The 23,812-nt window shown below is 42.8% G+C and overlaps 1 pseudogene; it reads right to left on the reverse strand.

The window, feature by feature from the left end:
- Positions 1–4,603: 4,603 nt before the first annotated feature.
- On the reverse strand, positions 4,604–14,662 carry LOC121574210 (annotated as a pseudogene).
- Positions 14,663–23,812: the final 9,150 nt, after the last annotated feature.

Genomic DNA, 23,812 nt, shown 5'->3' on the forward strand with positions numbered 1-23,812 from the left:
ATTTGCGGACACCTTTAATAGTATCTACTCCACGTCTCTGTTCAGTCTCGAACTCAGACTCCAGTTCACGCACCTTGATTTATGAATCAATACTTTGATTAGAATTCAGCTCATTATGTACATACATGTATACTGTATAGCTATCCTCTTTCGAATGTTAGCGCCTGTTATCAATAATTAATCAATCATTAACTTACTTCCCACACGAACCTGCAGGTCCTTGACTGTTACCTCCAGGTTCTTCTTCATCCTCTCCAGGTGAGCGCTGGTGTCCTCCTCCTTCTTCAGCTCCTCAGCCATCATGGCAGCATGGTTTGTGACATCATATTTGTATATAGAAAAGTTTTATGTACAGTGAGGGAAAAAAGTATTTGATCCCCTGCTGATTTTGTACGTTTGCCCACTGACAAAGAAATGATCAGTCTATAATTTTAATGGTAGGTTTATTTGAACAGTGAGAGACAGAATAACAACAAAAAAAATATATAAATTGATTAGCATTTTAATGAGGGAAATAAGTATTTGACCCCCTCTCAATCAGAAAGATTTCTGGCTCCCAGGTGTCTTTTATACAGGTAACGAGCTGAGATTAGGAGCACACTCTTAAAGGGAGTGCTCCTAATCCCAGCTTGTTACCTGTATAAAAGACACCTGTCCACAGAAGCAATCAATCAATCAGATTCCAAACTCTCCACCATGGCCAAGACCAAAGAGCTCTCCAAGGATGTCAAGGACAAGATTGTAGACCTACACAAGGCTGTAATGGGCTACAAGACCATTGCCAAACAGCTTGGTGAGAAGGTGACAACAGTTGGTGCGATTATTCGCAAATGGAAGAAACACAAAAGACCTGTCAATCTCCCTCGGCCTGGGGCTCCATGCAAGATCTCACCTTGTGGAGTTGCAATGATCATGAGAACAGTGAGGAATCAGCCCAGAACTACACGGGAGGATCTTGTCAATGATCTCAAGGCAGCTGGGACCATAGTCACCAAGAAAACAATTGGTAACACACTACGCTGTGAAGGACTGAAATCCTGCAGCGCCCGCAAGGTCCCCCTGCTCAAGAAAGCACATATACAGGGCCGTCTGACGTTTGCTAATGAACATCTGAATGATTCAGAGGAGAACTGGGTGAAAATGTTGTGGTCAGACGAGACCAAAATCGAGCTCTTTGGCATCAACTCAACTCACCGTGTTTGGAGGAGGAGGAATGCTGCCTATGACCCCAAGAACACCATCCCCACCGTCAAACATGGAGGTGGAAACATTATGCTTTGGGGGTGTTTTTCTGCTAAGGGGACAGGACAACGTCACCGCATCAAAGGGACGATGGACGGGGCCATGTACCGTCAAATCTTGGGTGAGAACCTCCTTCCCTCAGCCAGGGCATTGAAAATGGGTTGTGGATGGGTTTTCCAGCATGACATTGACCCAAAACACACGGCCAAGTCAACAAAGGAGTGGCTCAAGAGGAAGCACATTAAGGTCCTGGAGTGGCCTAGCCAGTCTCAAGACCTTAATCCCATAGAAAATATGTGGAGGGAGCTGAAGGTTCGACCTTAATGACTTGGAGAAAATCTGCAAAGAAGAGTGGAACAAAATCCCTCCTGAGATGTGTGCAAACCTGGTGGCCAACTACAAGAAACGTATGACCTCTGAGATTGCCAACAAGGGTTTTGCCACCAAGTACTAAGTCATGTTTTTCCAGAGGGGTCAAATACTTATTTCCCTCATTAAAATGCAAATCAATTAATAACATTTTTTACATGCGTTTTTCTGGATTTTGTTGTTGTTATTCTGTCTCTCACTGTTCAAATAAACCTACCATTAAAATTATAGACTGATCATGTCTTTGTCAGTGGGCAAACGTACAAAATCAGCAGGGGATCAAATACTTTTTTCCCCTCACTGTAGGTTATCTAACTAGACCTTTTTACCTGTTCAATTGTCATTTTAATTATTGATGCACATTGATTCTTTAAGAACTTTTATGCCTTAGGAGTTTGGTACAACTGCCACACTGGCATATAGTATCATAACCCAAGAATTAAAGCAATTTTTGTATTTTCTAAAGCAACCATGCTAACAGGGATGCCAGCTAAGATAGTTAGACAAACTACTCTAACTTGATTAAAATGTGTGTCATTCGACACGCTCTCCTCCTCCACTGACGATACTGTCTGCACGTACTTGAGTATCTAGCATCCTGCCTAGCATATCTTTGCGTGGTGTACCTTGGAATTAACCACCTACTAGGTAGAATAGGGTTGGGGTCCAGTCAATGTGCCCCCTTTGCAAAATACAGCTGACAGATCTTTTTTTATGATAAAACATGGGCTTAAAAATTTAGTTAATTAAACATTTTTATAAATTTAACATCTGAAAAACAGGACAAATCTGAGGGGACACGTGCCCTGGTGCCCCCTACGGGCATGACACCTCTGATATTTACATAATTGAAATAACAGATTCAAGCTACAGTTGAAGTCGGAAGTTTACATACACTTAGGTTGGAGTCATTAAAACTCGTTTTACAACCACTCCACAAATGTCTTGTTAACAAACTATAGTTTTGGCAAGTCGGTTAGGACATCTACTTTGTGCATGACACAAGTAATTTTTCCAACAATTGTTTACAGACATACAACTTTCATCTGTACAAACAATAGTACGCAAGCATAAACACCATGGGACCACGCAGCCGTCATACCGCTCAGGAAGGAGACGCGTTCTGTCTCCTAGAGATGAACGTACTTTGGTGCGAAAAGTGCAAATCAATCCCAGAACAACAGCAAAGGACCTTATGAAGATGCTGGAGGAAACAGGTACAAAAGTCTCTATATCCACAGTAAAACGAGTCCTATTTCGACATAACCTGAAAGGCCGCTCAGCAAGGAAGAAGCCACTGCTCCAAAACCACCATAAAAAAGCCAGATTACGGTTTGCAACTGCACATTGGGACAAAGATCGTACTTTTTGGAGAAATGTCCTCTGGTCTGATGAAACAAAAATAGAACTGTTTGGCCATAATGACCATCGTTATGTTTGGAGGAAAAAGGGGATAACTTGCAAGCCGAAGAACACCATCCCAACCGTGAAGCACGGGGGTGCTTTGCTGCAGGAGGGACTGGTGCACTTCACAAAATAGATGGCATCATGAGGAAGGAAAATTATGTGGATATATTGAAGCAACATCTCAAGACATCAGTCAGGAAGTTAAAGCTTGGTCGCAAATGGGTCTTCCAAATGGACAATGACCCCAAGCATACTTCCCAAGTTGTGGCAAAATGGCTTAAGGACAACAAAGTCAAGGTATTGGAGTGGCCATTACAAAGCCCTGACCTCAATCCTATAGAACATTTGTGGGCAGAACTGAAAAAGTGTGTGCGAGCAAGGAGGCCTACAAACCTGACTCAGTTACACCAGCTCTGTCAGGAGGAATGGGCCGAAATTCACCCAACTTATTGTGGGAAGCTTGTGGAAGGCTACCCGAAACGTTTGACCCAAGTTAAACAATTTAAAGGCAATGCTACCAAATACTAACATTTCACATTCTTAAAATAAAGTGGTGATCCTAACTGACCTAAGACAGGGAATTCTTTACTAGGATTAAATGTCAGGAATTGTGAAAAACTGAGTTTAAATGTATTTGGCTAAGGTGTATGTAAACGTGTAGCTCAGTTGGTATAGCATGGCGCTTGCAACGCCAGGGTTGTGGGTTCATTTCCCACGGGGGGCCAGTATGAAAAAAAATAATTATGCACTCACTAACTGTAAAGTCGCTCTGGATAAGAGCGTCTGCTAAATGACTAAAATGTAAATGTATCTAACAGTATAAAACATACCTGTTATCATTTACACATGCCTTCTTGAATATCAATGTTTAGCTAGCTAGCTACCAAAAAGGAAGCTAGCCAACAACACCCAGAATTGCAACATGCACACATAAATTGCTGTAAAATCTGAATCATTCACCCAATTATGAAAAATGTTGGTGGTGTTATGCCTGACGTTGTTGATCTATTGGGGAAAGAGAAAGAATAGCTCAGTAAAAAAATATTTGGATGTCTATGGAGGAAACATTCATTTTGGATTACAATTTATTTTATTTCTGTTCTTTTCTAAAGTATAATTTGTACAGTATTTTCTGTGTAGGATGGACCTAGGAAAGTTTTGATGTCTTATATTTAATCTTACATCTATGCTCTTTCAAATGATATGTGGACCTTGAGTGTGCTCAATACATTTCTGGATTTATTAGCAGTTAAAAAAGGGTGAATATTACACTAAGTGGAATTGCCCAGAATTGTCCAAAAGGCTGGGGTTATAACAGTATTAATGTCATTCAACTTCTGCTTTTCAATTGTACTTCTTATTTTCCCTATAAATATGTGATATGTGATTGGTTTTACAGATTTCTCTGGCTGATTCATTTCTTGTTTGAAAATGAATTGAACCACTATACTGCAAGTTCTTGTTCTCGCGCTTCAGGGTCTCCAGCGGATCCAGAGCCTCCTCATTGGAGTTCTTCATCTGGAACAGCTCAGTGCTCATAGAGCGAACCGCTTTCTGAGATCACTCCAGCTCTGTCTGTCCTTCCTTATACTTTTGCTTCCACTCTGCCAGAACCTGCGAAAATGTTCAAGACCAGCAGGTACCCAATCTTATCAGCGACTAAACATGAAACGTACAGTGCCTTCTGGAAAGTATTCAGACCCCTTGACCTTTTCCACATTTTGTTAGGTTACAGCCTTATTCTGAAATTGATTAAATTGTCATCAATCTACACACAATACCCCATAATGACAAAGCAAAAACAGATTTTTTGAATTTTTGCTAATTTATAAAAAATAAAAAACAGAAATATCACATCAAGGATTTTTCATCAAGGATCTCTTTGTCCTTTGCTCTGTTCATCTTTGCCTCGATCCTGACTAGTCTCCCAGTCCCTGCCGCTGAAAAACATCCCCACAGCATGATGCTGCCACCACCATGCTTCACCGTAGGGATGGTGCCAGGTTTCCTCCAGATGTGATCCTTGGCATTCAGGCCAAAGAGTTGAATCTTGGTTTCATCAGACCGGTGAATCTTGTTTCTCATGGTCTGAGAGTCTTTAGGTGCCTTTTGGCAAACTCCAAGCGGGCTGTCAAGTGCCTTTTACTGAGGAGTGGCTTCCGTCTGGGCACTCTACCATAAAGGCCTGATTGGTGGAGTGCTGCAGAGATGGTTGTCCTTCTGGAAGGTTCTCCCATCTCCACAGAGGAACTCTGGAGCTCTGTCAGAGTGACCATCGGGTTCTTGGTCACCTCCCTGAACAAGGCCCTTCACCCCCGATTGCTCAGTTTGGCCGGGCGGCCAGCTCTAGGAAGAGTCTTGGTGGTTCCAAACTTCTTCCATTTAAGAATGATGGAGGCCACTGTGTTATTGGGGACCTTCAATGCTGCAGACATTTTTTGTAACCTTCCCCAGATCTGTGCCTCCAGACAATCCTGTCTCAGAGCTCTACGGACAATTCCTTCGACCTCATGGCTTGGTTTTTGCTCTGACATGCACTGTCAACTGTGGAAACTTTTATTGACAGGTGTGTGCCTTTACAAATCATGTCCAATCAATTGAATTTACCACAGGTGGACTCCAATCAAGTTGTAGAAACATCTCAAGGATGATCAATGGAAACAGGATGCACCTGAGCTTAATTTCGAGTCTCTTAGCAAAGGGTCTGAATACTATTTCAGTTTTTTATTTTTTATAAATTTGCAAACATATCTAAAAAACATTATGGGGTATTGTGTGTAGATTGCTGAGGATAAAAAAAAGGCTGTAACATAACAAAATGTGGAAAAAGTCAAGGGGTCTGAATACTTCCCGAAGGAACTGTATAATGAAGGGCATTGAAATACTTTATTTTGTCCATGATGCATGGCTATATTTGCCTGAATGGGTGTTTTGCACATTCAAATCATTCAATACTTTATTCTTTGACATGGTCATATGGAACATACCATCTTCATGTATTATAGTTAACACTGCTGAATATTTCTTTGAACTCACCCTCAGTGCCATCAGGCTCAGCCTGCTCCTCAAGCTGCTTCTGCTTGAAGCGCATGTTACCATGGTGCATCACAGCACCAGTCAGCTTGTAGATGCCCATTTCCTCATCATTGCTGAAGCCCAGAATGTCAATTGCAGTCTGTATAGTAAAGTAATTATGACATTAATAAGGAAATACATTAGTATTGGATAGATTATGTATTTTCATATACAATGCCTTCAGAAAGTATTCGCACCCCTTGACTTTTTCCACAAAATGGATTAAATTGAGATTTCTTGGTCACTGGCCTACACACAATACCCCATAATGTCAAAGTGGAATTATGTTTTTCATTTTTTTGTAAACAAATTAATAAAAAATGTACATCTGAAATGTCTTAAGTCAATAAGTATTCAACCCCTTTGTTATGGCAAGCCTAAATAAGTTATATAGTGTTTAACATAATTTTTTTATGACTACCTAATTTCTGTACCCCACAGTCGAGCAGTGAATTTCAAACACAGATTCAACCACAAAGACCAGGGAGGTTTTCCAATACCTCACAAAGAAGAGAGCCTATTGGTAGATGGGTAAAAATTTAAAAAGCTGACATTGAAAATCCCTTTGAGCATAGTGAATTTATTAATTACACTTTGGATGGTGTATCAATACACCCAGTCACTACAAAGATACAGGTGTCCTTCCTAACTCAGTTGCCGGAGAGGAAAGAAACTACTCAGGGATATCACCATGAGGCCACTGGTGAATTTAAAACATTTACAGAGTTTACTGGCTGTGATAGGAGAACACTGAGGATGGTTCAACAACATTGTAGTTACTCCACAATATTAACCCAATTGACTGAGTGAAAAGAAGGAAGCCTGTACAGAATAAAATATTCCATAACATGCATCCTGTTTGCAACAAGGCAGTAAAGTAATACTGCAAAAAATGAGGCAAGCAATTAGCTTTTTGTCCTGAATACAAAGTGTTATGTTTGGGGAAAATCCAATACAACACATTACTGAGTACCACTCTCCATATTTTCAAGCATAGGGGTGGCTGCTTCATTTTATGGGTATGCTTGTAATCGTTAAGGACTGGGGAATTTTTCAGGATAAAAAAGATATGGAATGGAACTAAGCACAGGCAAAATCTTAGAGGAAAACCTGGTTCAGTCTGCTTTCCACCAGACACTGGGTGATGAATTCACCTTTCAGCAGGACAATAATGTAAAACACAAGGCCAAATCTATGCTGGAGTTGCTTACCAAGAAGACAGTGAATGTTCCTGAGTGGCCGAGTTACAGTTTTTACTTAAATCTACTTGAACACCTATGGCAAGACCTGAAAATGGCTGTCTAGCAATGATCAACAACAAATTTGACAGAGGTTGGAGAATTCTGAAAATAATACTGGGCAAATGTTGCACAATCCAGGTGTGGAAAGCTCTTAGAGACTTACCCAGAAAGACTGACAGCTGTAATCGCTGCCAAAGGTGCTTCTACAAAGTATTGACTCAGGGGTGTGAATACTTATGTACATTTTTCAATAAATTAGCAAAAATTAAACTTTTCACTTTGTCATTATGGGGTATTATGTGTAGATGGGTGAGAATGAGAATTATAATTTTTGAATCCATTTTGAATTCAGGCTGTAACACAACAAAATGTGGAATAAGTCAAGGGGTATGAATACTTTCTGAAGGCACTGTATACTCACATCTGTGGCCACAAGCTCATCCTTGTCATCAATACTGGCCACAGTGATCTGACCCTGGCTGATCATGGGGAAATCATAAGGATTCGTGGTGATGAGCATCATTTCTGGGAGGGAAACATGGTATTTAAGTATTTTCATTATCATTATAAACATATCAAATGAAGCCTACCAATCAGCTCAGGCTTGTGGTTGGTCATCATCTAGTAGATGTGGTAGCCTCTCTCATCAGGAAGCTGGAATGACACTCAGGACCTCTCCAGCGGATCTGTAAGAAGTTAACAATTACAATCATCCTGATATATTGTCATTCTTTCAGATATTTGTTATAGTATGGAATTCATGTACTTATATATGTTTCGATGTCAGCACTAGACAGTTTTCCAGCAGTGTTGAAATGGATTCTGATTAATTTACCCTATTGGGAAGAGTTACATTAAATTAGATTGTAAATCATGTCCATCAAATGTACTGACGTTAATTCACCAATGAATAGGATTTAAAACTTACAAAGCAAGAGGAGTTGTCATTCCTCACAGTCTTGGCATTGCCATAGGCCTCCAGCAAGGGATTGGCTGCAATGACCTGATCCTCCAGAGAACCCTATAGTTTGAGTATAGACATATTAGTGGTGTCAGTTATTGGCTTGATTATAATTTAACCACATGTTATGGGATGAAGGAGAATAAGTACGCCAGGCATAACCAAACTACATACTGTTGATATTTGTAGATTCATTTTCCTTGTAATAGAATGTTGTTCTGAAAGCTCCTAACCAGGTGACCAGCAGCTGTTTACTCATCCTTCTTCTTTTCATCCCCAGCCACTGAAATTGTTGCAAAGTACTGGATGACATGCTTGGTGTTCACACCGGATTCTTCACTGTTTTGTAAAACAAAGAATGTTGATTTTAGGTCTGAACTGTAAAATATTGGAAGAGTTTATTGTATTTCAAGTAGTTTCAAGTTTCAATTAGTTTCAACATGATACTGACTGGTTCTCTCAGGACTGACTATCTGCAAAAGAAACCGGGAATCATTATTCCGTAATTAATTGGGTCGTACACTGGGAGCCACTTGTAGGGGTTCACAGTACATTTTACATTTTTACATTTTAGTCATTTAGCAGACAATCTTATCCAGAGCGACTTACAGTTAGTGAGTGCATACATTTCCATACTGAACAGCCCAAAGTAGGTCTGTAATGTGATGGGAGTGGAGTTACACCAAATACATCCAAATCTTGAATACAATTCCAAGATGGCGTAGCAGTGCGGTCGTGTATTCTGTTGTGTCCTTGTGTAAATAGCCTGTTTTTTAGTTTTTTGTCATTTTTTCATATACATTTCTCTATCTCACTTTCCATCCTTTAACTAAATATACTTTCCTGCAACCCGCTTCACCCAATGTGGAACGGATTCTATTATTTCTTTATTTTTATCAAGAACCTACGGCTGAAACTAGCCAGCTAGCCAGCTAACTAGCTACTTGCTATTAGCCACCGTTAGCGGTCTTCACCAATGTCCGTGGCCGGCACTCCCTACCAGCCAGCTCTAGCCTGGACAATTATCGGCCAGTCTGCACAGCGTGCTATTGACCCAGAGCATATTGGATTTTCTTCCGGAATCACTGAATCACTGGACCTTAACACCGGACCATCGCAACTAGCTAGCTACAACCGAATGACTGTTGGCTAATCACCACTGTCCCGACGTACCAGTTAGCCTTGAGCTAGCCTCGAGCCCATCTCCCGGCTATCTACCTCTCTGTCAACCGGACGGGACCTCCTAGTGTCGACACGGAGCCCCGCCGATCCATCACGACTGGTCTGCCGACGTAATCGTCTCATGTGGTTTCAACAGGCTTCCAGTTGCGACGACCACGAAGATCCATCTGCTAGCCCTGGCCCGCTAGCACGCGCAATCAACAGCCGTGCCTCCTGCTCTCCTGTGCTGTAGCAGCCTACGAACTGATCCCGGACTTACCTATTGCTGTTCACTGGACCTTATGATCACTCAGCTACACAGCTAATGCCTGCTGGACTGTTCCTTTACACGGTACTCCATCCTGTTTGTCTGTTTAGCCTCAGCCCAAACTTTCGTCGCCATTACCAGTTGTTGTGTTAGCCCTCTTGAATAACACCTGTGATTGTGTTATGCCTCTCTCCCATGTCAATATGCCTAGCCTATTGCTGTTTGGGTTAGTTGTTATTATACAATTTCACTGTAGAGCCCCCAGTCCCGCTCAACCAGCCTCAGAGAGCTCCTTTGTCCCACCCCCCATACACGCGGAGACCGGCTCAATCGGTACCTCCAGTGATGCTCTCTCTTTCATAGTTACCCAATGCTTAGGTGTACCTCCACTGTACTCATATCCTTCCATATCCTTGTCTGTACATAATGCCCTGAATCTATTCTACAACGCCTGGAAATCTGCCCCTTTTATTCTCTGTACCCAACACACTAGAAGACCATTTCTTAAAGCCTTTAGCTGTATCCTTATTCTATTCCTCCTCTGTTCCTCTGGTGATGTAGAGGTTAACCCAGACCCTGTAGCCCCCAGTATTACTCCTACCCCCCAGGCGCTATCATTTGTTGACTTCTGTAACCGTAAAAGCCTTGGTTTCTTGCATGTTAACATCAGAAGACTCCTCCCCAAGTTTGAGTTATTCACTGCATTAGCACACTCTGCCAACCCTGATGTTCTAGCAGTGTCTGAATCTTGGCTTAGGAAGGCCACCAAAAATTCAGAAATGTCCATCCCGAACTACAACATTTTCCATCTAGATAGAACTGCCAAAGGGGGCAGAGTTGCAATCTACTGTACAGATAGCCTGCAGAGCTCTATCATACTATCCAGGTCTGTGCCAAAACAGTTTGAGCTTCTACTTCTAAAAATCCACCTTTCCAGAAATAGGTCTCTCACTGTTGCCGCTTGCTACAGACCCCCCTCAGCCCCCAGTTGTGCCCTGGACACCATATGTGAATTGCTTGCCCCCCATCTATCCTCAGAGTTCGTACTGCTTGGTGAAATTGTCGCAACCCCTATTACTAGCCGTATCGTCTGAGATCCCCAGAGATTGGAAAGCTGCCGTGGTCATCCCCCTCTTCAAAGGGGGTGACACTCTAGATCCAAACTGTTACAGACCTATATCCATCCTACCTGCAATCCGGTTTCCGAGCTGGTCATGGGTGCACCTCAGCCACGCTCAAGGTCCTAAACGATATAATAACCGTGATCGATAAAAGACAGTACTGTGCAGCCGTCTTCATCGACCTGGCCAAGGCTTTTGACTCTGTCAATCACCGCATTCTTATTGGCAGACTAAATAGCCTTGGTTTCTCAAATGACTGCCTCACCTGGTTCACCAATTACTTCTCAGATAGAGTTCAATGTGTCAAATCGGAGGGCCTGTTGTCTGGACCTCTGGCAGTCTCTATGGGGGTGCCACAGGGTTCAATTCTCGGGCCGACTCTATTCTCTGTGTATATCAATGATGTCGCTCTTGCTGCTGGTGACTCTCAGATCCACCTCTACGCAGACGACACCATTTTGTATACATCTGGCCCTTCACTGTGTTAACAAACCTCCAAACGAGCTTCAATGCCATACAACCCTCCTTCCGTGGCCTCCAACTGCTCTTAAACGCTAGTAAAACTAAATGCATGCTCTTCAATCGAACGCTGCTTGCACCCGCCCGCCCGACTAGAATCACTACTCTCGGCAGGTCTGACTTAGAATATGTGGACAACTACAAATACCTAGGTGTCTGGTTAGACCGTAAACTCTCCTTCCAGACTCACATTAAGCATCTCCAATCCAAAGTTAAATCTAGAAACGGCTTCCTATTTCGCAACAAAGCCTCCTTCTCTCATGCTGCTAAACATGCCCTCGTAAAACGGACTATCCTACCGATCCTTGACTTCGGCGATGTCATTTACAAAATAGCTTCCAACACTCTACTCAGCAAATTGGATGTAGTCTATCACAGTGCCATCCGTTTTGTCACCAAAGCCCCATATACTACCCACCATTGTGACATGTACGCTGTCGTTGGCTGGCCCTCACTACATATTCAACGCCAAACCCACTGGCTCCAGGTCATCTATAAATCTCTTCTAGGCAAATCCCCGCCTTATCTTAGCTCATTGGTCACCATAGCAACAACCACCCGTAGTATGCGTTCCAGCACGTATATCTCACTGGTCATCCCCAAAGCCAACACCTCCTTTGGCCGCCATTCCTTCCAGTTCTCTGCTGCAAATGACTGGAACGAACTGCAAAAATCTCTGAAGCTGGAGATGCTTATCTCCCTCACTAACTTTAAGCATCAGTTGTCAGAGCAGCTTAACGATCACTGCACCTGTACACAGCCCATCTGTAATTAGCCCACTAAACTACCTCATCCTCATATTGTTATTTACATTGTTATTTATTTTGCTCATTTGCACCCCAGTATCTCTATTTGCACATCATCTTCTGCACATCTATTACACTAAATTGTAATTATTTTGCATTATGGCCTATTTATTGCCTTACCTCCATAAACTTACTACATTTGCACACACTGTATATAGATTTTCTATTGTGTTATTGACTGTACGTTTTGTTTATTCCATATGTAACTGTGTTGTTGTTGTTGTTTTTAATCGCACTTCTTTGCTTTATCTTGGCCAGGTCGCAGTTGTAAATGAGAACTTGTTCTCATCAGGCTTACCTGGTTAAATAAAGGTTAAATAAAAATAAATATAAAAAAATGAATCCTGCTGCATAACGCTCTTTGAGGTTAAAATGCACAGAGGCTTCATTGAGGTGGGTCATCATCACCATGTCCTCAATTTTGTCGAACTTGGGAGGGTTCATAGGGGTGACATCATCCTCCTTCAAATCAAATTGTATTTGTCACATGTGCCGAATACAACAGGTGTAGACCTTACAGGGAAATGCTTACTTACAAGCCCTTAACCAACAATGCAGTTTTAAGAAAAATACGTGCTAAGAAAGTATTTACAAAAATAAAGTGAAGTAAAAATGTTTTTTTAAATAATAATAATTAAAGAGCAACAATCAAATAACAGTAATAAGGCTATATACAGGGGGTACCGGTACAGAGTCAATGTGCGGGGGCACAGGTTAGTCGAGGTAATTGAGGTAATATGTACATGTAGGTAGAGGTAAAGTGACTATGCATAGATAATAAAACAGAGAGTAGCAGCAGCGTAAATAGTCAATGCAAATAGTCTGGGTAGCCATTTGAGTAGCTCTTCAGGAGTCTTATGGCTTGGGGGTAGAAGCTGTTAAGAAGCCTTTTGGACCTAGACTTGGCGCTCCGGTACTGCTTGCCGTGCGATAGCAGAGAAAACAGTCTATGACTAGGGTGGCAATTTTTAGGGCCTTCTTCTGACACCGCCTGGTATAGAGGTCCTGGATGGCAGGAAGCTTGGCCACAGTGATGTACTGGGCCATACGCACTACCCACTGTAGTGCCTTGTGGTCAGAGGCAGAGCAGTTGCCATACCAGGCGGTGGTGCAACTTGGTGAGGCAGCTGTAGAACTTTATGATCTGAGGACCCATGCCAAATCTTTTCAGTCTCCTGAGGGGGAATAGGCGTTGTCGTGCCCTCTTCACGACTGTCTTGGTGTGTTTGGACCATGATAGTCTGTTGGTGATGTGGACACCAAGGAACTTGAAGCTCTCAACCTGTTCCACTACAGCCCTGTCGATGAGAATGGGGGCGTGCTCTGCCCTCCTTTTCCTGTAGTCCACGATCATCTCCTTTGTCTTGATCACATTGAGGGAGAGGTTGTTATCCTGGCACCACACGGCCAGGTCTCGGACCTCCCTATAGGCTGTCTCATCGTTGTCGGTGATCAGGCCTACCACTGTTGTGTCGTCGGCAAACTTAATGATGGTGTTGGAGTCGTGCTTGGCCATGCATGGGTGAACAGGGAGTACAGGAGGGGACTGAGCACGCACCCCTGAGGGGCCCCCGTGTTGAGGATCAGCATGGCAGATATGTTGTTTCCTACACTTACCACCTGGGGGCGGCCCATCAGGAAGTCCAGGATCCATTTCCACCCATGACTGCATGGCCAGGCACGACTCCAACACCATCATTAAGTTTGCCGACGACACAACAGTGGTATGCCTGATCACCGACAATGATGAGACAGCCTATAGGGAGGAGGTCAGAGACCTGGCCGTGTGGTGCCAGGACAACAACCCCTCCTGTCTCACTACTAACCAAGCAAGAGTTTCTCCAGGAACATCTGTGCAAAGGGCTTGGTAGGGAACTTTTGTTCATACAGAATGGCAGACATTACGCTCATGAGAGTATTTTACCTTTTCCTGATGAAACTTGAGACATTAATATACAATCACATTGAGTTAGAATCAATACTATGAAAACCATTGACACTAGCACTAATACAGTAAGTGATTTCAATACATTTCAGTGATGTGATATTTTTTCTCCCATCAGCATTAACACTGCCGGAGTAACATAATCATGGATGACTTGGACTGCTTGCTGCATGATAAAAGACTGACCACATAAATAAATCTATGTTATTTAAAAAATCCAAATAATTCATAATTTAAAAAAAGTGACTGTTTTCACACCAAAAAAAATTTGAACAATTACAATGACAACTGAACACTTGTAGAACTGAAATAAAACACACATACAAGGCAGGACATATACAGCTATCTCTCAGCTCCCAGGAAAAAAGCCTACATGGTGCTGCAGTGGACCATGGGAGGCCAGTACTCGCCACACACAGCAGTTTGGAATGATGACCCTGTTACCAGGTCCCACACCTCCAGGCCACAAACTGTTGTGTGCTACTCCTGGTTCCCACCTTTCACCTCCTACTAGGAGGTCATCAGAGCCAGTATGATTGCAATGCATCCTTACGGCCCTGCCACAGAGGTTCAATTCTCAATGGCTGACGCAAGTTCATTCTATCTTATGACATAATGAGAAATAAAGTTGATTTGGTTGGTTTCTGGTGTAGCAGGTAGAACATCACATGGACACTGCTGATGGCGCAGCATGTAGTGTAGCTGAAGTGTTAGGATGTTCGTCATCATCTATGGCTGACGTTGCTTCCTCCATCCAACTGGTCTAACCTATCCTGTGCATTATATGTTGACATTGGGAAACCATGAAACAAATGGTTACTTCAACAGTGCACGGTGCAATGCAGTGTCGTGTTCCTGTATACGTCGGACTGTATTCTGTGCATATGCCAAATGGACTTTGATTTTGATAACATAATAAAAAAAAAAAAAAAATAAAAAATATTATAAATAAATAAAATAAAAAATTTGCCGACGACACAACAGTGGTATGCCTGATCACCGACAATGATGAGACAGCCTATAGGGAGGAGGTCAGAGACCTGGCCGTGTGGTGCCAGGACAACAACCTCTCCCTCAACGTGACCAAGAAAAAGGAGATGATTGTGGACTACAGGAAAAAAAAGAGGACTGAGCACGCCCCCATTCTCATCGACGGGGCTGTAGTGGAACAGGTTGAGAGCTTCAAGTTCCTTGGTGTCCACATCACCAACGAACTATCATGGTCCAAACACACCAAGACAGTCGTGAAGAGGGCACGACAAAGCCTATTCCCCCTCAGGAGACTGGAAAAGATTTGGCATGGGTCCTCAGATCCTCAAAAAATTCTACAGCTGCACCATCGAGAGCATCCTGACTGGTTGCATCACCGCCTGGTATGGCAACTGCTTGGCCTCCGACCGCAAGGCACTACAGAGGGTAGTGCGTACGGCCCAGTACATCACTGGGGCCAAGCTTCCTGCTATCCAGGACCTCTATACCAGGCGGTGTCAGAGGAAGGCCCTCAAAATTGTCAAAGACTCCAGCCACCCTAGTCATAGACTGTTCTCTCTGCTACCGCACGGCAAGCGGTACCGGAGTGCCAAGTCTAGGTCCAAAAGACTTCTCAACAGCTTCTACCCCCAAGCCATAAGACTCCTGAACAGCTAATCATGGCTACCCGGACTATTTGCACTGCCCCCCCACCCCATCCTTTTTACGCTGCTGCTACTCTGTTAATTATTTATGCATTGTCACTTTAACTCTACCCACATGTACATATTACCTCAACTACCTGGTGCCCCCGCACATTGACTCTGCAACGGTAAAAAAAATAAATGCACTGTTGGTTAAGGGCTGTAAGTAAGCATTTCACTGTAATGTCTGCACCTGTTGTATTCGGCGCATGTGACCAATAAAATTTGATTTGATTTGATTTGGAATTGCACTCTCCCTCAAAACTTGAGACATCTGTGGCATTGTGTTGTGTGACAAAACGGCACATTTTAGAGTGGCCTTTTATTGTCCCCAGCACCTGTGCACCTGTGTAATGATCATGCTGTTTAATCAGCTTCTTGATATGCCACCTGTCAGGTGGATGGATTATCTTGGCAAATGAGAAACGCACACTAATAGGGATGTAAACAAATGTGTACACAACATTTGAGAGAAATAAGCTTTTTGTGCATATGGAACATTTCTGGGATCTTTTATTTCAGCTCATGAAACATGGGATCAACACTTTACATGTTGCGTTTATATTTTTGTTCAGTATAATTTTAATGATATTCAAAATATTCCAAACATGAACAAAATAAGTAGTTGTCATCGTTTATACGTAGGTAGTTCATACGTAGTTTGTCAATAGCATAATTCTCCACAATGTTGTAAAGTTGTTCAGTTCTGTCAGTTAATTCCAAACAGCTTTGACAATGTAACTGAACCAGACCCCTTCCCCCATTCAAGGGCATATCTAGAAATGCATTTATCCAAGGGCACTGGGTCAATTTCATTAGTGATGTGTAGGGCCGTCTTAAAAATGTGACCCTTCCAATCTCTGATACCCTTTTTTGTGATGGCTATATACACTGATTATACAAAACATTAAGAACACCTGCTCTTTCCATGACATAGACTGACCAGGTGATTCCAGGTGAAAGCTATGATCCCTTATTGATGTCACTTGTTAAATCCACTTAAAATCAGTGTAGATGAAAGGGAGACAATTGAGACATGGATTGTGTATGTGTGCCATTTAGAGAGTGAATGGCCAAGACAAAATATTTAAGTGACAGTTAAATCCTTAAGAGTCTATTGACACACCTGTGCGTCAATCTCAGTAACATCATTAAAAAATCACCATCACAATCCGTCAGTTTAAGCTAGAGATATCAGGTTTTTTGCATGGGCTGAGTCTCAATCCACCACATCCGCCTATGTCGGCCTTCTGCATTTGAGGTGAAAGGTGGCAGAGCTAGACTATGAGGCATCCCAAAAATCGGTCTTCTCACGAAAACGTCTGTAGCGTCCGAACCGTTTGAACTACAAACTAATATGACCCCACAAGTGTCACTGGACTCATCTGAAGGTAACCCATACAAACGATATATATATATATATATATACATATATACATACATACATACATACATACATACATACACTGCTCAAAAAAATAAAGGGAACACTTAAACAACACAATGTAACTCCAAGTCAATCACACTTCTGTGAAATCAAATTGTCCACTTAGGAAGCAACACTGATTGACAATACATTTCACATGCTGTTGTGCAAATGGAATAGACAACAGGTGGAAATTATAGGCAATTAGCAAGACACCCCCAATAAAGGACTGGTTTTGCAGGTGGTGACCACAGACCACTTCTCAGTTCCTATGCTTCCTGGCTGATGTTTTGGTCACTTTTGAATGCTGGCGGTGCTTTCACTCTAGTGGTAGCATGAGACGGAGTCTACAACCCACACAAGTGGCTCAGGTAGTGCAGCTCATCCAGGATAGCACATCAATGCGTAGGAGGGCAACAACCCAGCAGCAGGACCGCTACCTCCGCCTTTGTGCAAGGAGGAGCAGGAGGAGCACTGCCAGAGCCCTGCAAAATGACCTCTAGCAGGCCACAAATGTGCATGTGTCTGCTCAAACTGTCAGAAACAGACTCCATGAGGGTGGTATGAGGGCCCGACGTTCACAGGTGGGGGTTGTGCTTACAGCCCAACACCGTGCAGGACGTTTGGCATTTGCCAGAGAACACCAAGATTGGCAAATTCGCCATTGGCGCCCTGTGCTCTTCACAGATGAAAGCAGGTTTACACTGAGCACATGTGACAGATGTGACAGAGTCTGGAGACACCGTGGAGAACGTTCTGCTGCCTGCAACATCCTCCAGCATGACCGGTTTGGCGGTGGGTCAGTCATGGTGTGGGGTGGCCTTTCTTTGGGGGGCCTCACAGCCCTCCATTTGCTCGCCAGAGGTAGCCTGACTGCCATTAGGTACCGAGATGAGATCCTCAGACCCCTTGTGAGACCATATGCTGGTGCGGTTGGCCCTGGGTTCCTCCTAATGCAAGACAATGCTAGACCTCATGTGGCTGGAGTGTGTCAGCAGTTCCTGCAAGAGGAAGGCATTGATGCTATGGACTGGCCCGCCCGTTCCCCAAACCTGAATCCAATTGAGCACATCTGGGACATCATGTCTCGCTCCATCCACCAACGCCACGTTGCACCACAGACTGTCCAGGAGTTGGCGGATGCTTTAGTCCAGGTCTGGGAGGAGATCCCTCAGGAGACCATCCGCCACCTCATCAGGAGCATGCCCAGGCGTTGTAGGGAGGTCATACAGGCACGTGGAGGCCACACACACTACTGAGCCTCATTTTGACTTGTTTTAAGGACATTACATCAAAGTTGGATCAGCCTGTAGTGTGGTTTTCCACTTTAATTTTGAGGGTGACTCCAAATCCAGACCTCCATGGGTTGATAAATTTGATTTCCATTGATAATTTTTGTGTGATTTTGTTGTCAGCACATTCAAGTATTTAATAAGATTATTTCATTCATTCAGATCTAGGATGTGTTATTTTAGTGTTCCCTTTATTTTTTTGAGCAGTGTATATATTTCCTGAGCTTTCTTATACACTATATATACAGAAACATGTGGACACCCCTTCAAATTAGTGGATTCGGCTATTTCAGCCACACCCGTTGCTGACAAGTGTATAAAATCAAGCACACAGCCATGCAATCTCCATAGGAACATTGGCAATAGAATAGCCTTACTGAAGAGCTCAGTGACTTTCAACATGGCATCATAGGATGCCACTTTTCCAACAAGTGAGTTTGTCAGATTTCTGCCCTGCTAGAGCTGCCCCGGTCAACTGTAAGTGCTGTTATTGTGAAGTGTGTTAGAAATTGCGTAATTCAAATCTGGTATTGGAATAAGAATCAAGAGATCTTCAATCCAAGCTAAATTTATTATATGCAAAATGTATGTATGATAAGCATGATGGTTCGTATACGGGCTCACTGAAATACCACGCAGGGCACTCAGAGAACTGATCCATTGTTACAGGTTCTTCCTCAAATACTCTGACAGAGAGAGAGAGAGTTCCCACCTCTCTGCTGGCCAATCAGAGTAGAGACTGAGCGTGGTTTAGACTTACTCAGCCAATCCGTTGGCGCACGGGCTGGTCCCAACCCCTTGGCGCTCCACCGTTCCCAGGCATAAGTTGCTATCATAATAACCTGTGGAGTTAGCACCCAAAAGACACCATTCCACTGTACTACGTTCAAGGACGGTTCACAGACAACAAAGAGGCAGTGTTCGTATCTGTGAGAAATACAAGTTTTATCTCATCCTAGCCCCTAACGTTCCTCACATGAATCACAGCCTGTTATGTGAAACAATTTATATCAGTATAGTACAAACCTATGCTTATCATTAATGCATTCCTTCTAAGCTATTCATCACATACAGATCAAATTATGAAAAAACAAATCTCAACAAGTGGAAACGTCTAGGAGCAAAAATGGCTCAGCCGCGAAGTGGTAGGCCACACAAGCTCACAGAACGGAACCGGCAAGTGGTGAAGCGCGTAGCGCATAAAAATCGTCTGTCCTCAGTTGCAACACTTACTATCGAGTTCCAAACTGCCTCTGGAAGCAATGTCAGCACAATAACTGTTCGTCGGGAGCTTCAAGAAATGGGTTTCCATGGCCGAGCAGCCACACACAAGCCTAAGATCACCATGCGCAATGCCAAGCGTCGGTGTAAAGCTCGCCGCCATTGGACTCTGGAGCAGTGGAAATGCTTTCTCTGGCAGTCCGACAGACGAATTAGGGTTTGGCGGATGCCAGGAGAACGCTACCTGCCCCAATACATAGTGCCAACTGTAAAGTTTGGTGGAGGAGGAATAATGGTCTGGGGCTGTTTTCCATAGTTCGGGCTAGGCCCCTTAGGTCCAGTGAAGGGAAATCTTAACGCTACAGCATACAATGACATTCTAGACGATTCTGTGCTTCCAACTTTGTGGCAACAGTTTGGGGAAGGCCCTTTCCTGTTTCAGCATGACAATGCCCCCGTGCACAAAATGAGGTCCATACAGAAATGGTTTGTTGAGATTGGTGTGGAAGTGCCCAACCTCACTAATGCCCTTGTGGCTGAATGGAAGCAAGTCCCTGCAGTAATGTTCCACCATCTAGTGGAACGCCTTCTCAGAAGAGTGGAGGCTGTTATAGCAGCAAAAGGGGGACCAACTCCATATGAATGCCCATGATTTTGGAATGAGATGTTCGACAAGCAGGTGTCCACATACACTACATGGATAAAATCTCCTAGCTAAAGGATGGACACTTCAAAACCTTATTCCTTATGATTCATTTTTTGACTATCTTTTTTGCCATTTACGAATGTGTTATTCAATGTTTCTATGGGCAATAGTAGTAAAAGGCCAAATTCAATATTTTATCAAATATTATGTTTATATACAGTACCAGTCAAAAGTTTGGACACACCTACTCATTCAAAGGTTTTTCTTTATTTTTACATTGTAGAATAATAGTGAAGACATCAAAACTATGAAATAACCCATGTGGAATCATGTAGTAACCAAAAAAGTGTCAAACAAATCAAAATATATTTTATATTTGAGATTCTTCAAATAGCCACCCTTTGCCTTGATGACATCTTTGCACACTGTTGGCATTCTCTCAACCAGCTTCATGAGGTAGTCACCTGGAATGCATTTCAATTAACAGGTGTGCCTTGTTAAAAGTTAATTTGTGCAATTTATTTACTTTTTAATGCGTTTGAGCCAATCAGTTGTGTTGTGACAAGGTAGGGGGGGTATACAGAAGATAGCCCTATTTGGTAAAAGACCAAGTCCATATTATGGCAAGAACAGCTCAAATAAGCAAAGAGAAGCAACAGTCCATCATTACTTTAAGACATGAAGGTCAGTCAATACGGAACATTTCAAGAACTTTGAACGTTTCTTCAAGTGCAGTCACACAAACCATCAAGCGCTATGATGAAACTGGCTCTCATGAGGACCGCCAAAGGAATGGAACACCCAGAGTTACCTCTGCTGCAGAGCATAAGTTCACTTGAGTTACCAGCCTCAGAAATTGCAGCCCAAATAAATGCTTCACAGAGTTCAAGTAACAGACACATCTCATCATCAACTGTTCAGAGGAGACTGTGTGAATCAGGCCTTCATGGTCGAATTGCTGCAAAGAAACCACTACTAAAGGACACCAATAAGAAGAAGAGACTTGCTTGGGCCAAGAAACACGAGAAATGGACATTAGACCGGTGGAAATCTGTCCTTTGGTCTGGAGTCCAAATTATAGTTTTTTGGTTCCAACCGCTGTGGCTTTGTGTGGGTGAACGGATGATCTCTGCATGTGTATTTCCCACCGTAAAGCATGGAGAAGGAGGTGTTATGGTGCTTTTCTGGTGACAATGTCTGTGATTTATTTAGAATTCAAGGCACACTTAACCAGCATGGCTACCACAGCATTCTGCAGCGATACGCCATCCCATCTGGTTTGGGCTTAGTGGGACTATCATTTGTTTTTCAACAGGACAATGACCCAACACACCTCCAGGCTGTGTAAGGGCTATTTTACCAAGAAGGAGAGTGATGGAGTGCTGACCAGATGATCTGGCGTCCACAATCCCCCGACCTCAACTCAATTGAGATGGTTTGGGATGAGTCGAACCGCAGAGTGAAGGAAAAGCAGCCAACAAGTGCTCAGCATATGTGGGAACTCCTTCAAGACTGCTGGAAAAGCATTCCAGGTGAAGCTGGTTGAGAGAATGCCAAGAGTGTGCAAAGCTGTCATCAAGGCAAAGGGTGGCTATTTAAAGTATAAAATACTTTAATACACTTTTTTGGTTACTACATGATTCCATATGTGTTACTTTTCATAGTTGTGATGTCTTCATTATTATTCTACAACTTAGAAAATAGTAAAAATAAAGAAAAACCCTGGAATGAGTAGGTGTGTCCAAACTTTTGACTGGTAATGTATATATTTGTTATATACTTAAAGGGGTCTTAAAATTCAAAATGTAATAGCTAAATGATCCATTGAATCCATCTTAAACAATTCCATATGTTAGCCTAGTACCCCCCCTTTTAGAGGTTAAAGAAGGATTTTTAAGCCTTGAGACAATTGAGACATGGATTGTGTATGTTTGCCATTCAGAGGGTGAATGGGCAAGACAAAAATATAAGTGCCTTTGAACGGGGTAATGTAGTAGGTGCCAGGCACACTGGTTTGTGTAAAGAACTGCAACGGTGCTTGGTTTTTTACACTCAACAGTTTCCTGTGTGTATCAAGAATGGTCCACCACCCAAAAGACATCCAGCCAACTTCATATTAGGAAGGTGTGTATATTTCTAACCCTTTCCACCAGCAAAGTCTAAAACAAGTTCCACAGCCATTCTTGTTTGAATAGACCCCCTGATTGATATAGAAAAATGTATGTGGATATGAAAAAGGAAATATTTCCTGCGAAACAAATATATAAAGTAAAACCAGAGGATGATCTAATGCAAAGCATAGCCATATGCAATAGGTGTCCCAAATTAGATTGTTCCTCTAACCAACTGTTCAGTAAATGCGTCAATGGATGTGATACTAAACTAATGAGAACTGAAACACACGTCATCCACTGATAGTTAGATATCTCTGTCTATCATCTGAGACCAGATAAAAATATACAGTACAGCAGTTAACCCTGCATCTCCATCACACGATTCTGAAGATCATTTTTACATGTACAATTATATGAAATAATAAAAACCTTTATCAATTTTAAAAAACAAAACTTGAGAACAGGAAGCATAGAAAGCATATAAATAGCACACACAGATCTACTGCTTCTTAGACTTGCTTTCAATGAAACGACATTCGGAAAGTATTCAGACCCCTTGACTTTTTCCACACTTTGTTACGTTAAAGCCTTATTCTAAAATGGATGAAATACGTTTTTTCCCTCAACAATACCCATAATGACAAAGCGAAAACAGTTTTTGTTTTGTTTTTTGGTTAATAATTAAAAAAAATACCTTACTTACACAAGTATTCAGACCCTTTGTTATGACACTCAAAATTGAGCTCCGGTGCATCCTGTTTCCATTGATCATCCTTGAGATGTTTCTACAACTTGATTGGAGTCCACCTGTGGTAAATTAAATTGATTGGACATGATTTGGAAAAGGCAACCACCTGTCTATATAAGGTCCCACAGTTGACAGTGCATGTCAGAGCAAAAACCAAGCCATGAGGTCGAAGGAATTGTCCGTAGAGCTCCGAGACAGGATTGTGTCGAGTCATAGATTTGTAGAAGGGTACCAAAAATGTCTGCAGCATTGAAGGTCCCCAAGAACACAGTGGCCTCCATCATTCTTAAATGGAAGAAGTTTGGAACCAACGAGACTCTTCCTAGAGCTGGCCGCCCGGCCAAACTGAGCAATCGGGGGAGAAGGGCCTTGGTCAGGGAGGTGACCAAGAACCCGATGGTCACTCTGACAGAGCTCCAGAGTTCCTCTGTGGAGATGGGAGAATCTTCCAGAAGGACAACCATCTCTGCAGCACTCCACCAATCAGGCCATTATGGTAGAGTGGTCAGACGGAAGCCACTCCTCAGTAAAAGGCACATGACAGCCAGCTTGGAGTTTGCCAAAAGGCACTTAAAGG

Source organism: Coregonus clupeaformis, chromosome 9 (assembly GCF_020615455.1).
Source record: "Coregonus clupeaformis isolate EN_2021a chromosome 9, ASM2061545v1, whole genome shotgun sequence".
In the NCBI taxonomy this organism is placed as follows: Eukaryota; Metazoa; Chordata; class Actinopteri; order Salmoniformes; family Salmonidae; genus Coregonus; species Coregonus clupeaformis.